At 39.0% G+C, this 12,454-nt stretch overlaps 1 protein-coding gene across 2 annotated transcripts in view; it reads left to right on the top strand.

Moving 5' to 3' along the window:
* The window catches only part of byn (T-domain transcriptional activator brachyenteron), a 101,001-nt gene that overhangs the window by 62,183 nt on the left and 26,364 nt on the right, over nucleotides 1-12,454 (top strand). Inside the window, exon 1 of one of the 2 annotated variants that reach the window (XM_083127960.1) lies at nucleotides 12,097-12,224. The exons of the other annotated variant lie outside the window; for it this stretch is intronic. The gene's annotated coding sequence lies outside the window, so the exon portion shown is untranslated. Of the gene's footprint in view, nucleotides 1-12,096; nucleotides 12,225-12,454 lie in introns of those variants that run through there. 2 annotated transcript variants of the gene reach the window in all.

Here is a 12,454-nt window from a genome sequence, read left to right as displayed (position 1 = left end):
AATATATACCATTCATATATAAAATGGGATACCTTAAATTTCGTATTAATTTATCCCTTTTTATATATGAATGGTATATATTGTGCTTTCATTTAAAATAATATTTGTAGTGGAGTGCAAAAAAAACGATAGTCCATTTTCTTTTCCTTTTTTTGAAGGTAAAGTACAGCGAATAATTTCACCATCCGTTTCGATGAAATCTTCCTTGCAACAGCTTCCCGCGCATTCCACATACCAGTTGTACTTGGCTTCGCAATTTCACTGATACTCAACGCTTACAATGCGTTGTTTGTTGCTGAATAAGCCCAGATCGTATTATTTCAACAATCGCTGCAACGTACTCCCAACACTCATGGAGGTAGAAGGAGCTTGTTCTTTCTTTCCTGTAAGCTGCACCAAATAAGACAATTGTTGAATGTTTTGCTTATGGAAAATACCAAAATACCGTCCTGCATCAAGGAAGATGTTTCTTTTAGAAAGGGATAAAAAGGAATGTAGTCTGAAAAACTACCAGAAAGGAAAATGTTTCAAAGAAGGGAAAAAGGGAAATCAAAACCATGTAATCTTGTTGGTGGAAGATAATTGTCAACAATGTTGTTATTTATACCATGATCCGTGTTAAAAAATAAAGGGACTACCCTTTAAAATCCGGTCCCTAATAATCATCGAAGATGAACATGAATACAGAGCAATAAAGATGAACGAGAAAAACGTTGAAGAACAAGCCTTCGGACGATTGACCTCAAATGTAAAACTTTGTCTCGAAGCGAGCAACATGCAAATAAATTCGTTCATGAGAAACGAAGTTGGAGCGGGAGAAGGGAGCGGTCAGAAAAGAACTTAAAACAAAGAGCGACTTCTATTGGTTCTGTAGGAACAAATAAGACGAAACCACCACGCCAGCGCTGCATGGGAACGTATGTAAACATCCAATTATCACTCATTCAGCGCCAGTTTCTGCTCCTCTTGTGTTCTTCTTTCACAAGGTTGATGGCTGCTGACGGCGTTTACAAAAATTAACAGCGATGGCAGTCAGTGTGCAACGCTAGCGGAGAGCCCCCCCATAAAAAAAATATAGTCTAAAAAAATGTGAGGTGTCGGTGAAAGGGTTTCCCAAGCGTCGCCGTCGAAATATAACCGTTTCTATAACAGGCACATTAAGTTTATAAGTACAAAAACAGTCATGAAACGTGTACAGCGTTTTAATGAAAGTATGAGCGTACTGTAGTGTAGAATATAAAAGAAATTCTCAAAATTAATTAATGGCATCAGTTATACTAGAATAATAAGGTTGCGTTTTATTATATACATCACATGTATCATTTTTACAATGTTGTTCTCTTTAAAAAAATACTATTACGTCGTTCGTAAAGTAAGTTCCACTGATGAATACCGTGGCGCTGCAAGCGGGGCAGTGTGAATGCGTATGCGCCTTGTGTAGCTACAACCTTGATGAAGTACAGACGTTAGTCTGAGGCAGGTTGGTCAGGATAGTAGTGGGTAGTGCGTTGTTGTTATGTTTCAGACAATCCAAACTCCCGCCACGTGTGAGGTGCGATCTGTGATCCGTTTTCTGGATGCACGTAATCTTCCAGCTGCGGAGATCCACCGTCAGATTTGTGAGGATGGAGAAGGAATAATGAGTGCTTCAATGGTAAGAAGATGGGTGAGACAGTTTCGTGGTGGACGGGTTAGTGTTCATGATGCAGAACGAAGTGGTCGACCGTCTGTTGTGAATCCCAATTTGGTTCGTTTAGTGGAAGAGCAGATTAGGGAGAACAGACGATTCACTTTGTCTGAGCTGTCATTAAAGTTTCCACAAATCTCCAGAACTGTGCTGTATGAAATTGTGACAGTGAATTTGAAATTTCGCAAATTGTGTAACAGTCGGTTCCCTCACCAGCTCTCCGAAAATGCCAAAAAGGAAAGAATGGGAAGTGCATTAGAGTTTTTGAAACGGTATAGTGAGGAGGGGGAAGAGTTGTTGGATCGGATTGTGATTGGGGACGAGACATGGGTTTTGCATGAAACCCCAGAACAGAAACAAAGCACCAGGGAGTGGAGGCACTCCGTTAACCGCGGAAAACGCAAAGAAAACCAAAGCTTACAAACAAAAAAAATCATGTGCACTGTGTTTTGGGATAGGCATGGAGTATTGCTTGTGGAATTTATGGAGCGTGGACAGCACATCAATGCCGAAACCTATTGTGTGACACTTCAAAACCTGCGTCGTGCAATCCAAAACAAACGACGTGGCATGCTCAGTCGGGGTGTCATTCTCCTCCACGACAATGCTCGTCCGCATGTGGCAAATGCAACTCAGGAACTCCTGACGACCTTCCATTGGGAAAAACTACCACGCCCCCTTACAGTCCTGATCTTGCACCATCTGATTTTCATTTGTTCCTCCAACTTAAGGCATTCCTCGCTGGAAAACATTGTGGTACTGACGAAGAACTGAACGTGCAGTTTCCCAATGGTTCTCCATTCAGGCGGGAACGTTCTATGATAGGGGTATAACGAACTTGGTATCTCGCTATGATGCGTGCTTGAATTCTTATTGCGATTATGTGTGAATGTTGTACCATGTATATATTCTCATCCCTATAAAGGTCGTGATATTACTATTTATATTTTTCATTTTATTGCATGATGGAACTTACTTTCCGAACGACGATATATTAAGGGCTCGCTGTGCTGTTACAAAACTATTTTAAATTACTCGGTAGAACAGAGAAATATATAGGTAATGAATGACAAATGTAGGCTTAGAATTTTTTGGCGCAGGACAGTTTTGCCTTAATACACAAAGGAGTTAATTTATAAATGAGGCCGCTCACTTGAGATCAACGATCAACTTTATTTTTGCTGTGGATTCGTTAAGAAATTGGAAAGTTGCTGTTGCTTTCCATTATTAAGAAGGAAATTATAAATTATACATACATACACATACACCCCCCTCAAACATATATATATTATATATATAGCCTATATTAAACACTTAAAATTGGTTATCACTAAGTACAGACATATAACTCAGTAGAGAACGTTTACTTCTGTCATGAATTGACCAATGACGGCGGCAGAAAAAATGATTGAGGAGGCAGAGGAGGGGCGGGAATACCTTCTGGGGTCAGTCATATTTAGTATACACCAATACGCGTATTAAACAAAAAAATGTAGCTATATTTTGCCTAAAGAGTTATCTAGTATCTTTGTTTTCTGTGAGCCTGTGGGGCGATCGCACCTTCTTGGACCCCTCTGCGCTGTCATTGGAATTGACAATCCAGTACAGTTCCATGAACATTAAACACTTTACATATTTACGAAGTCTGTGTAATAGGTGCATGCGCAGTTTGTTTTTAAAAATGCAACGTGGCAATCCCAAACCTATGGATAAATAAGCATTAATCACGGATTTACTTACCATTTTATTTTTCACTGGAATTTTTCAACGATTTCTGCGATATATTTCTGGAGATTTCTTACATTTAAAACGGTCTATTTTGTATTAGTTCCTTTTACCTTAATTTGCAGCAGTTACACCATATGTGCAAATTCCCACAGAAAAATATGTAATACACACTTATTTAAGTCTAGTGGGTAGCGCGTTTTATTACCACGCGGGGGACCTGGGTTAGATTCCCGGAGAGGGTGATCTAAGTTCGGCATTTTCCGTTCTTGTCCCCGCTCTGGGGCTCACCCAGCCTCGAATCAATGGGCACCTGGGCGGTAAAGGCTGCCGGAACGTGGTGCTGATCACTGCATCTCCAAAATGGCCTAGATCGAGAATGTGTGAGGCCCTACCCCAACATTCAAAAATGTGCCTTCATGACACGGTGCTATATGCACGGGGAACTTTCTTCTTTTACAATATCTTCAATATGCAAGGTGGTACAAGTCCTGTAACCTGAAAACAGCATAAACGCCATATAAACACTCTTGTCATTTTGCTGATCACAAAATTCAAGTGTCTTCACTCGCAAACAGAAGGGGGAAAAAAAACATGTTACGGTTTTCATTTTTCGTTTGTTTTAAAGAAGATTTTTCTGCATTTAAAAAATGTTTAAATTAAATTTTGAGAAATACAGATAAACCTAACATAGGATATAACAACTCTTATTGGTTTCAAATCGATAGATTTTGTAACAACTTTTGATGAAACACAACCAAAAAGTTATAAGAAATATGCATTCACTTTACTGCAATTACACCATTCCAACGAATTAAAAGTGTCAAGTTGGAGATAGGCCGGGGTTGATTAGTGCGCTGCAGTCGCTGAATGATAAATTCATATATTCTTCTGGTACACAGAAGTACCTACGTACTTTAAACTTACTGTGACTTTCGATTGATTCGACTCTCACGACATCTGTTGAAGGCGGAATATAATATTCCTATCATTAATGACGTAATATATGGCTTCATTCTTTGTCTTCACTGATGATTTCAAAGATGGGCAATATCGAGAAACAATAGTCACAATAAAGCTCAGTTCGTTGCCGTCTCCCTTCCCCCATCTTTCTCTGCAGTTAGGAAACTTCAAACCGCAAAGCCAATGTTGCAGCGTTCATGGCCGCTTTTCACATCACGATTCCGTCACGCTTTTAAATTTTTGCGTGGCTTTCAGCCAATAAATATCCACCTTCTCCGTAATGTGCTTATTTATTGCCGCCTCGGGCACCACTACAACCGCGTCGACTGGACGAAGGATAAGACTACAGAAAATGGCAACATGGATGAAAATGTAAGTAGGGCACAGATCACGTAAGGACTTCTGACAGTTTCATTGAAACTGACTCTTTCGTGCACGTAACCTTTTTCTCTTTGTCGAGATGGAGGAAAAGAGAAATAAAAAGTTGTTCTAATTCAACACCTTAAAGCCACAATGCGGAACCCAGATGACCGTGGTGAATCGGATTACACGAAACACGCAGAGAGCTATTTCCTCAGTACTTCAAATAAATTTCCTTCTTTCTTTCTCTCTCTCTCTCTCTCTCTCTCTCTCTCAGCGTTTGCACCTATTGCCATCTGTTGTCGTATAACAAAACCATTGCTGAAATATGAAGTGCATCTGCTTGATTAGCATCGCCAGTATTTTTTAGGTTAATAAACATGCATTGTTATTGCGTTTACATTGTAATCAAGGGCGCCCGCAAAGGGGGGCAGATGGGGCACTTGTCCCCTGATATTCTGTAGATATTTCATGCAATTCGAATGGTGAAATTGTAGCAATATTGTTTTACTAGAGGCACATAATTTTGGTAAATTAAAGAAAACAAATATCGGTACAAAAACAGAGGCAATTTCGGCTTCCAAAACTGTAAATAAAATACATTTTCAGAGTTACAGTGGTGAAAATTCGGATCAAAAGCGGAGTATAAATTAACATTTTAGTTTTGAAATTGTGAATATAATCCTAAATTTGATTAAAAAACTGCATTTATTACACAAAATAAAAATAACTCTTCTAATAGGAAATTTATGTAGTTACCAGAGTATTATGATTATTCCTGTATAAAGGGGTCTATTATTGCTTCTCAAATATTTACAACAGAATTAATCAATTTTCCGTGAATTGCATAACTCCCAGGAAACTTTCTGAAGTTTCGCGTCGGTAAATAAATTCTAAGTTTGGAGTCTATTTCGCATATTTCGTGACAAAACAGGGTAAGACAATTCATCTCATACCTTTCAGAAACATGAAAAATGAACATTACAGCATGTTCTTTCACATTTAGTGTTTTCGTCAAAAACGAAATATGCATGCCTCTATTACTAATTATGTAGTGTTTTCTGTGACTTTAACAACCATGTCTAAGAAAATAACGAGAGAACGTTTTCACCAGATACATTACAATCATTTTGTCTACCGTAATTAGGTGTGTGCTCGTGTGCAGGACGGGAAATTTTTGTCGGAAAGGGATTGGAAAGAATAATTTTTATAATCTCGATGCCCGGAACTGAAAAAAATTATCAATTTCTCAAACAAACTGGCAAATTTTCCGAAATTTCCCTACGTGGTGAAAATCTCGAATTCTACACACCATTTCCCTCTCAAGTGATTATTTGATCAATAAATACGGTGAAAGATTGAATGATTGATTTCATGATTTATTTGCAGGGGAGACGGTACATGTATGCAGGAATACAGCTTATTGTCCTTCAAAATAATCGCCTCGAATGGTAATGCACTTCTGAGAACGCGTGTAGAGGTCTCGCATACTTTGGGCGAAGGCAGCCTGTGGGATGCGGTTGAGTTCAGCGTTCACATTGCGTTGGATGTCGGCAATGTCCGAGAACAGTTGTCCTTTTAAGTGTTTCTTCAAGCGAGGGAAAAGGAAATAATCGGCAGGAGCCAGATCTGGTGAATAAGGGGGGGGGGGGGGTGATGGAGTACAACAACCCCCTTACGTGCCAGGAACTGCTGCACGGTCATGGCGCAGCATATCGTGACATTCCCTTGGCGTTTTACCAAGTTTGAAGCACAATTTCACGTTTATACGTTGCTCCATTGCACCCATAACAGCGTCGATGCACTGCTCCGGATACTTCCACAACGCGTACACACAAATTGCACATCTGGACAACCACACGGCTTCGCGAACGATGAATGACAGACCTAGGGGTTCACTGACGTGACCGTCAACCAGTAGTACCAACCGCACACCAGCATTTCATTCACCGTATTTCTTGATCAAAGGTTTTATTTAGATAGTGGACTCAAGTCTGAACTTGTCAACAACGTCAAATTATTTTCAATTCAATTTCAATTTAATGATGATGATAATAATAATAATAATACTAATAATAATACTAATAATAATAATAAAAAGTGTAAAACATAAGTTTCTATGATGGGTGTAAGGGGTGACCTTCCACGTAGTACACCCTGGACTTCATTTCGCAGACTAACGAGGCTCTGGCGACTGACCCTATGGTCAGCATAATTCTGTGTGTTGTCGTCCTGTGTTTCGTCGTTATATGCGCTGAGTGCCCCTTTACAGCCTCAGCTTTTAACCAAAGTCAGAAAATTTTATCATTTTAGTTGTACGGTATTAGCTACAGTTATGCCACTTTAGCATGGGCGGTTATTCCATTGAATGAAGGGAATGAGTCATTCCCTTACAAAGTAGAAGTATTAACTGTGTTTATGTGGTCAATTTATTTTTAGTTCCATTCAAACTATTCTTATGTACTCGTATATCTACTCAGTGGCGTACGCAAGGGGGGTGTTACGGGGTTTAAACCCCCCCCCCCTTGAGCTTTTGGAAAAAAATTAAATGGCCAATTTTTCACAGTCAAACATCTGGGACAATAATATTACTATTACTACTTCTACTACTACTACTACTACTACTACTACTACTACTACTACTACTACTACTACTAATAATAATAATTTGAATGATTATTTCCATGCAGCATGGAGAAAAGCAGAGCATTCCAAACACATGCGTCTTTCAGAGTGATGCCTTGAAAATAAACACGAGTTTATGAGGTTAGGTTAGGGTAACTATGATTTAAAAGAGAAAAAAGTTGTTTTGTATCTCAGTTGCAACAATGTTCAACACACTGGCGTACGCAGGATGTGAATTATCGGGGACATTTGTGCGGGGAAAAAAGCCGGGAAAATTCCAACCAATTTCGGGAATCGAATCCGGATCTCCCGCGTGATTGTCACTTGTCAGACGCTCTACCGATCACCGCAGCTCCTTGGATGAGTTCCATACTTTGATTATTTCAATTTATTTTAATATATTTCCTTGTATTTATGGATCTTCTTCACCCTTGAAATGTCTCACCTCGTTGACCAGACAATTATTTCGTAACAAAGAAACAAAAAAATGCTCCCAGGATTTGCTAAAAATCGAATGACTAGAAAGTAATTTCGTTCTATTGTTTTCATAAATACTATATTTATGTAGATCTCTACTACTTAATAGTAGTAGTAGTGGTATTAGTATTTTAGTATTAATTCAGCTAATTAATTAATTATAAGTATTATGAATTAATTGTGATTATTATTATTTAATTAAAGTATAATAAAACAATAGTAATGTGAATTTGGAAAAATTTTTTAGAAATAACACCCCCCTTGATGAAATCCTGCGTACGCTACTGTATCTACTTGTAAGAGCTATTGTAAAAACCACAGGACGTGTGTCCTCGGCGTAGCAGACGACCATCAGTGTCCGTGTCGCTCACCCTCAGCAAAGGGAAGGGAGCATTCGGCATTCTTCGTAGATCTTCGGCTCTGTCTTCGGCGTAGGGAACGCATGGCCGCCACTCATTCCAGCGTCACAGTTTTTTTCGAAATAAATCCGCCTAAAATAAATTATTTTGCAATATTTTTTCTTCATTTACAGTGACTTTTGTGTTGTCAGTTATCCCAGTAAATTTCATGTGCGTTATTTCTGGAATTTGTATGAAAAACATAGGTTTAGAAATCATACTTAACAGTTGACCAAATCAGTGCGGTTCAATTGACTCGAAGGGAATGAATCCACAGAACTCATTCCGGGTCTTGCGGCAGCTAGCTAATGGTGTGGGGGAGAGAGTAGGTGGCTGGAAACACTCTTCGTCCAGGGCTTGGAATCAAGAAGTTTTGAAGAGAAGAGAGGGGTTATTTCTGGTGGTAGATCAATGTCCGATTTAGACTCTACCTGGTATAATAGAGGAAAAAAGTGTTCGACATTTTAATCCAGACTAATGTGGAATAATAGGTGGGTGGTTGCAGAAGGGCATTAAAACTCAACTGTTGGTTTTGGGTCCAATTTTCAAATGATTTCTGCTCATAAGCCCACTTCATGCGTAGACAGGCTAATCGGGGCTGGACCTACAGTTTAAAGTTGGATCCGAACCTCTATGTGCCTCCACCGGGTATCGAACTCTGTATCCCTTCATTTCAAGGCGACAGCGTTACCACTCTACCATCCGGGAGGACTTATTTTCAAATGAAAAGGGTGTGTGGAGCAGTTCAGGTTTCGATTGTAAGAACAATTTACTTAAACTTCACAGCGTCACCGGCAAACTCAAATCCACGCTGAAATTCTCCTGGCAACATTTGCAGAGAATAAACTTGCAAAAAGATAAACAGCGCAAACTGGAGATAATAAAACAAAAAAATAAATTAAAGTTTTTACAATTAGCTGATAAAAAGAACGCAAAAAAGTTTTCCTGAAGACATGTTCTATTCTTTGAAATTGAGTTATGATCAACATTTGACATGGCTCTTCACGTGAACTAAGTGTCGCTTATTCATCAGATTAATATATCTCGGTGGAGATCAAAAATCTTGTTTACTTGAAGGAATGCTTTTTTGAATTGTTCAAGTTTTAAGTTGGTTTAAACAATTCCCGTGTCTAGCGCTAGTGCTGAACGATCTTTTCATCACTTCACCGAATTCACAGTTAATGTAGAAATACTAGGGGTGTGCGGGACAGAATTTTTCGGGTCGGGACGGGAAAAATTCGCTCTGGAAATATCGAATTTTACACGTCATTTTGATTTTAAGTGATTGTTTTTGCATTTCTGGACTTAAAACTAACAATTTCCGATTAGTTCCAGAAACTTACAATGCAGAAAACGTCTAGAATTAACGACTTTTTAAAATGACCATTCGATAGTTCCCGACTGCTCGGGATCGGGACGGAAATTTTTTTCCCCGATCCCGGTCCCGACTTTCCGGGATCACGCACACCTCTAAGAAATACCCAAGGACAGTACTTGACAAACTGCTAAAACTGAAATGAAAATGCAGAAGATGAATTCTACAATCTTGTAATAGAAGAATTTATAAATAAGGCGTTAATAATAATAATAATAGTGCTTTTTAAAATTTCTTACGATTTGTGCTTCCCTTGCTGTAAACGTCACGGACCGCCCCTGCACTTTAGTTTAGTTAAGTGTGTCGGGTGCAAAAATAACCTTAGTGCTGACGCACCCAAAATTATAAATTCAAATTCAAAATAAGTTTCTTTGACTGAAGGGCAAGGAATGAAATCGCACTCTTCCCCCTGAGGAAAAATCCTGCGGACTCCCTTGATTGTAATACGTCGTTTTACAATGTTACTCGGGGCGATGAGAATGAGTGAGGATTCGATTAAATTGATGAAATAACAAAGACAAGGAAATGTCCGGGCCTTATGCAGAATAGCATCCCTGGCTTCATAACGAATTACTCTAACCACTCCACCAGAGAGAGAGACTTTTTTGCATTTTCATATGAGCTGGTATGAGATGAGGTACAAATTCTGGACATACACAACTAATTTAATTTCACATAAACATATTTTCAGGAACGTCTTCCTATATTTTACAACCTTATAAGAAAATAAAAGCACATTATACCACTAACAGTATCAGAAAAGACCACACACTATTTGTCATTCTGGTAAGTTGAATTATTATTTATTTACTGCTGAATTATGATTGAATTATTCAGGGTAATAGTGATGCACAGTGCCTGATTATGGGTCTCTGACGTCCCAACTTGTATTATTTTTTGCAGGCTTCTAATAATAAAAAAAATTGCCACACACTCGATCATTCCTGGCTTGATGCGGAATTTTGTGCCAGAATTCGCCACAAACACACAAATCATGCAGTGACTTATTTCCTGCTCGTGAATTGCAGTCAGTATAGGTTAGCCAAAATGGATCCAGTGATAAACTTATACAGTTAGCATTATTATTATTATTCTGCATCGCGTTTCTTCCACTTTTGGTTAATCGCGACGTTGAGGATTAGCGAGGCTCTCAACCAAGCCGAGGCTCGAATTCTGGAACTTCTGTAACGAGATAGAAAGATTATCATGAAGGGAGATTTCAGACCTAAGCAACATATTTCCTATCCAACTGAAAGCGATCTTACAAAATTCTCGGAAGCATGGGCACAAGGGCTCCAACATATTGAATGTAGCGTAACGCTACTTGACACGCATCTACACTGGTACTCTAGGGCTTAGGTCTGGTTACTAAGTTATCCTGGATCGGACTTCTCAGTTGGCTTAATTGGGTAACTGAAGTGCAGCCCTGACTTGGCCACTGGTGTCGGATTTTATACCTTTCTTAAGTTTTTAGTAATGAAAAGGTATGGAACTTCCTTCCCATGAATATTGGTTTATTATCAACAATACACAATGTACAATGATACTTAATCCCTGGCAATCTTAGATTAGGTTAACTGACGCAGATTTGTTGACAAATCTGAAACGGGTAACCCTTACAAGATTATTTACAATTGCTTTGGTATCGCAAGCAACTAGAGCCGAAGCAGCAGGTTATGAGAAACTAGCCCAAGCAAATTGCAGCGTCCGAAGACCGGGTAGTTCTCCCTACAAGGTAAACTTGTGATACCAGCAATAGGGTAAGGAAGCCGAAATATACTGACTGACTGACTTCTTTATTTGACTGTTGTTTTGTGAAGTATCGCCTTTAACAGGCCTGGCTCCTATTTCTTCTTATGTCGTGTTAACTATTGACGTGGGTTGGTTGACTAGTCCTTCTATTCCTCCTGCAACTGTCGCTTGGTGGATACATCTGCTTTGTGGTTTGTTTTTGGTTCCGTTAGAACCGTTATATTGTGGTCCTTAAAAGGGCCTGTAGTGACTATTCGTTTTTGGTCCTAAAAAGGGCCGTCTTGGTTTTTGATGTCGTATCTGTGGAAGTTTTAGGTTTTAGAAGTCTCCTGCTGCGACGATGTCTAGGCATCAGGAGTGTCAGGAGTGTGGCTTTGTCCTCTTTACTTTGAAGTTGTGACATCTTGTTTCTGGCACTCTCTATCCTCTGTAGGATGTTGCCTCTGCGAAGTTTCTGAAGTAACCACTGGAGTGTTTCTTCATCTTCTTCCCTGTTTTGTTGCTTTGGTTTTTGGTATTCAGGTCTTCTCTGTTTTGGAGTTGCTGCTATGGCATATGTAAGTACGTAAGTACGAATATTGAAATTAAATGAACTAGCAAATTTCAGCCGTTTTCCGGATATAAGAAATTTACCGATTGGTTTATTATCAATAATGCACAATGTACAATGATACTTGATCCCTGGCAATCTTAGATTAGTTTAACTGACGCCGATTTGTTGACAAATATGAAACGGGTAACCTTTCCAAGATTATTCACAATTGCTTTGGTATCGCAAGCAACTAGAGCCGAAGCAGCAGGTTATGAGAAACTAGCCCAAGCAAATTGCAGCGTCGGAAGACCGGGTAGTTCTCCCTACAAGGTAAACTTGTGATACCAGTAATAGGGTAAGACAGCCGAAATATACAGAAAACCGGCTTCCTCTTATACTACACAGTTATTTACAAAAAACCAAGGAAACTTGGTGGATATTTACAGGTTTCTATGGATTTACATAATTATAGACTTTTACAATATTTGCATAAAATAGTTAAAGTTGTAAATAACATACCTTTATAATATATTTTCAAAATGCCAAAAACGTTTACATAA

This window comes from Lepisma saccharinum, chromosome 1, assembly GCF_977018435.1.
Source record: "Lepisma saccharinum chromosome 1, izLepSacc3.1, whole genome shotgun sequence".
In the NCBI taxonomy this organism is placed as follows: Eukaryota; Metazoa; Arthropoda; class Insecta; order Zygentoma; family Lepismatidae; genus Lepisma; species Lepisma saccharinum.
The sequence above is the reverse complement of the archived record's forward strand: the minus strand, read 5'-3'. Positions and strand labels throughout refer to the sequence as shown.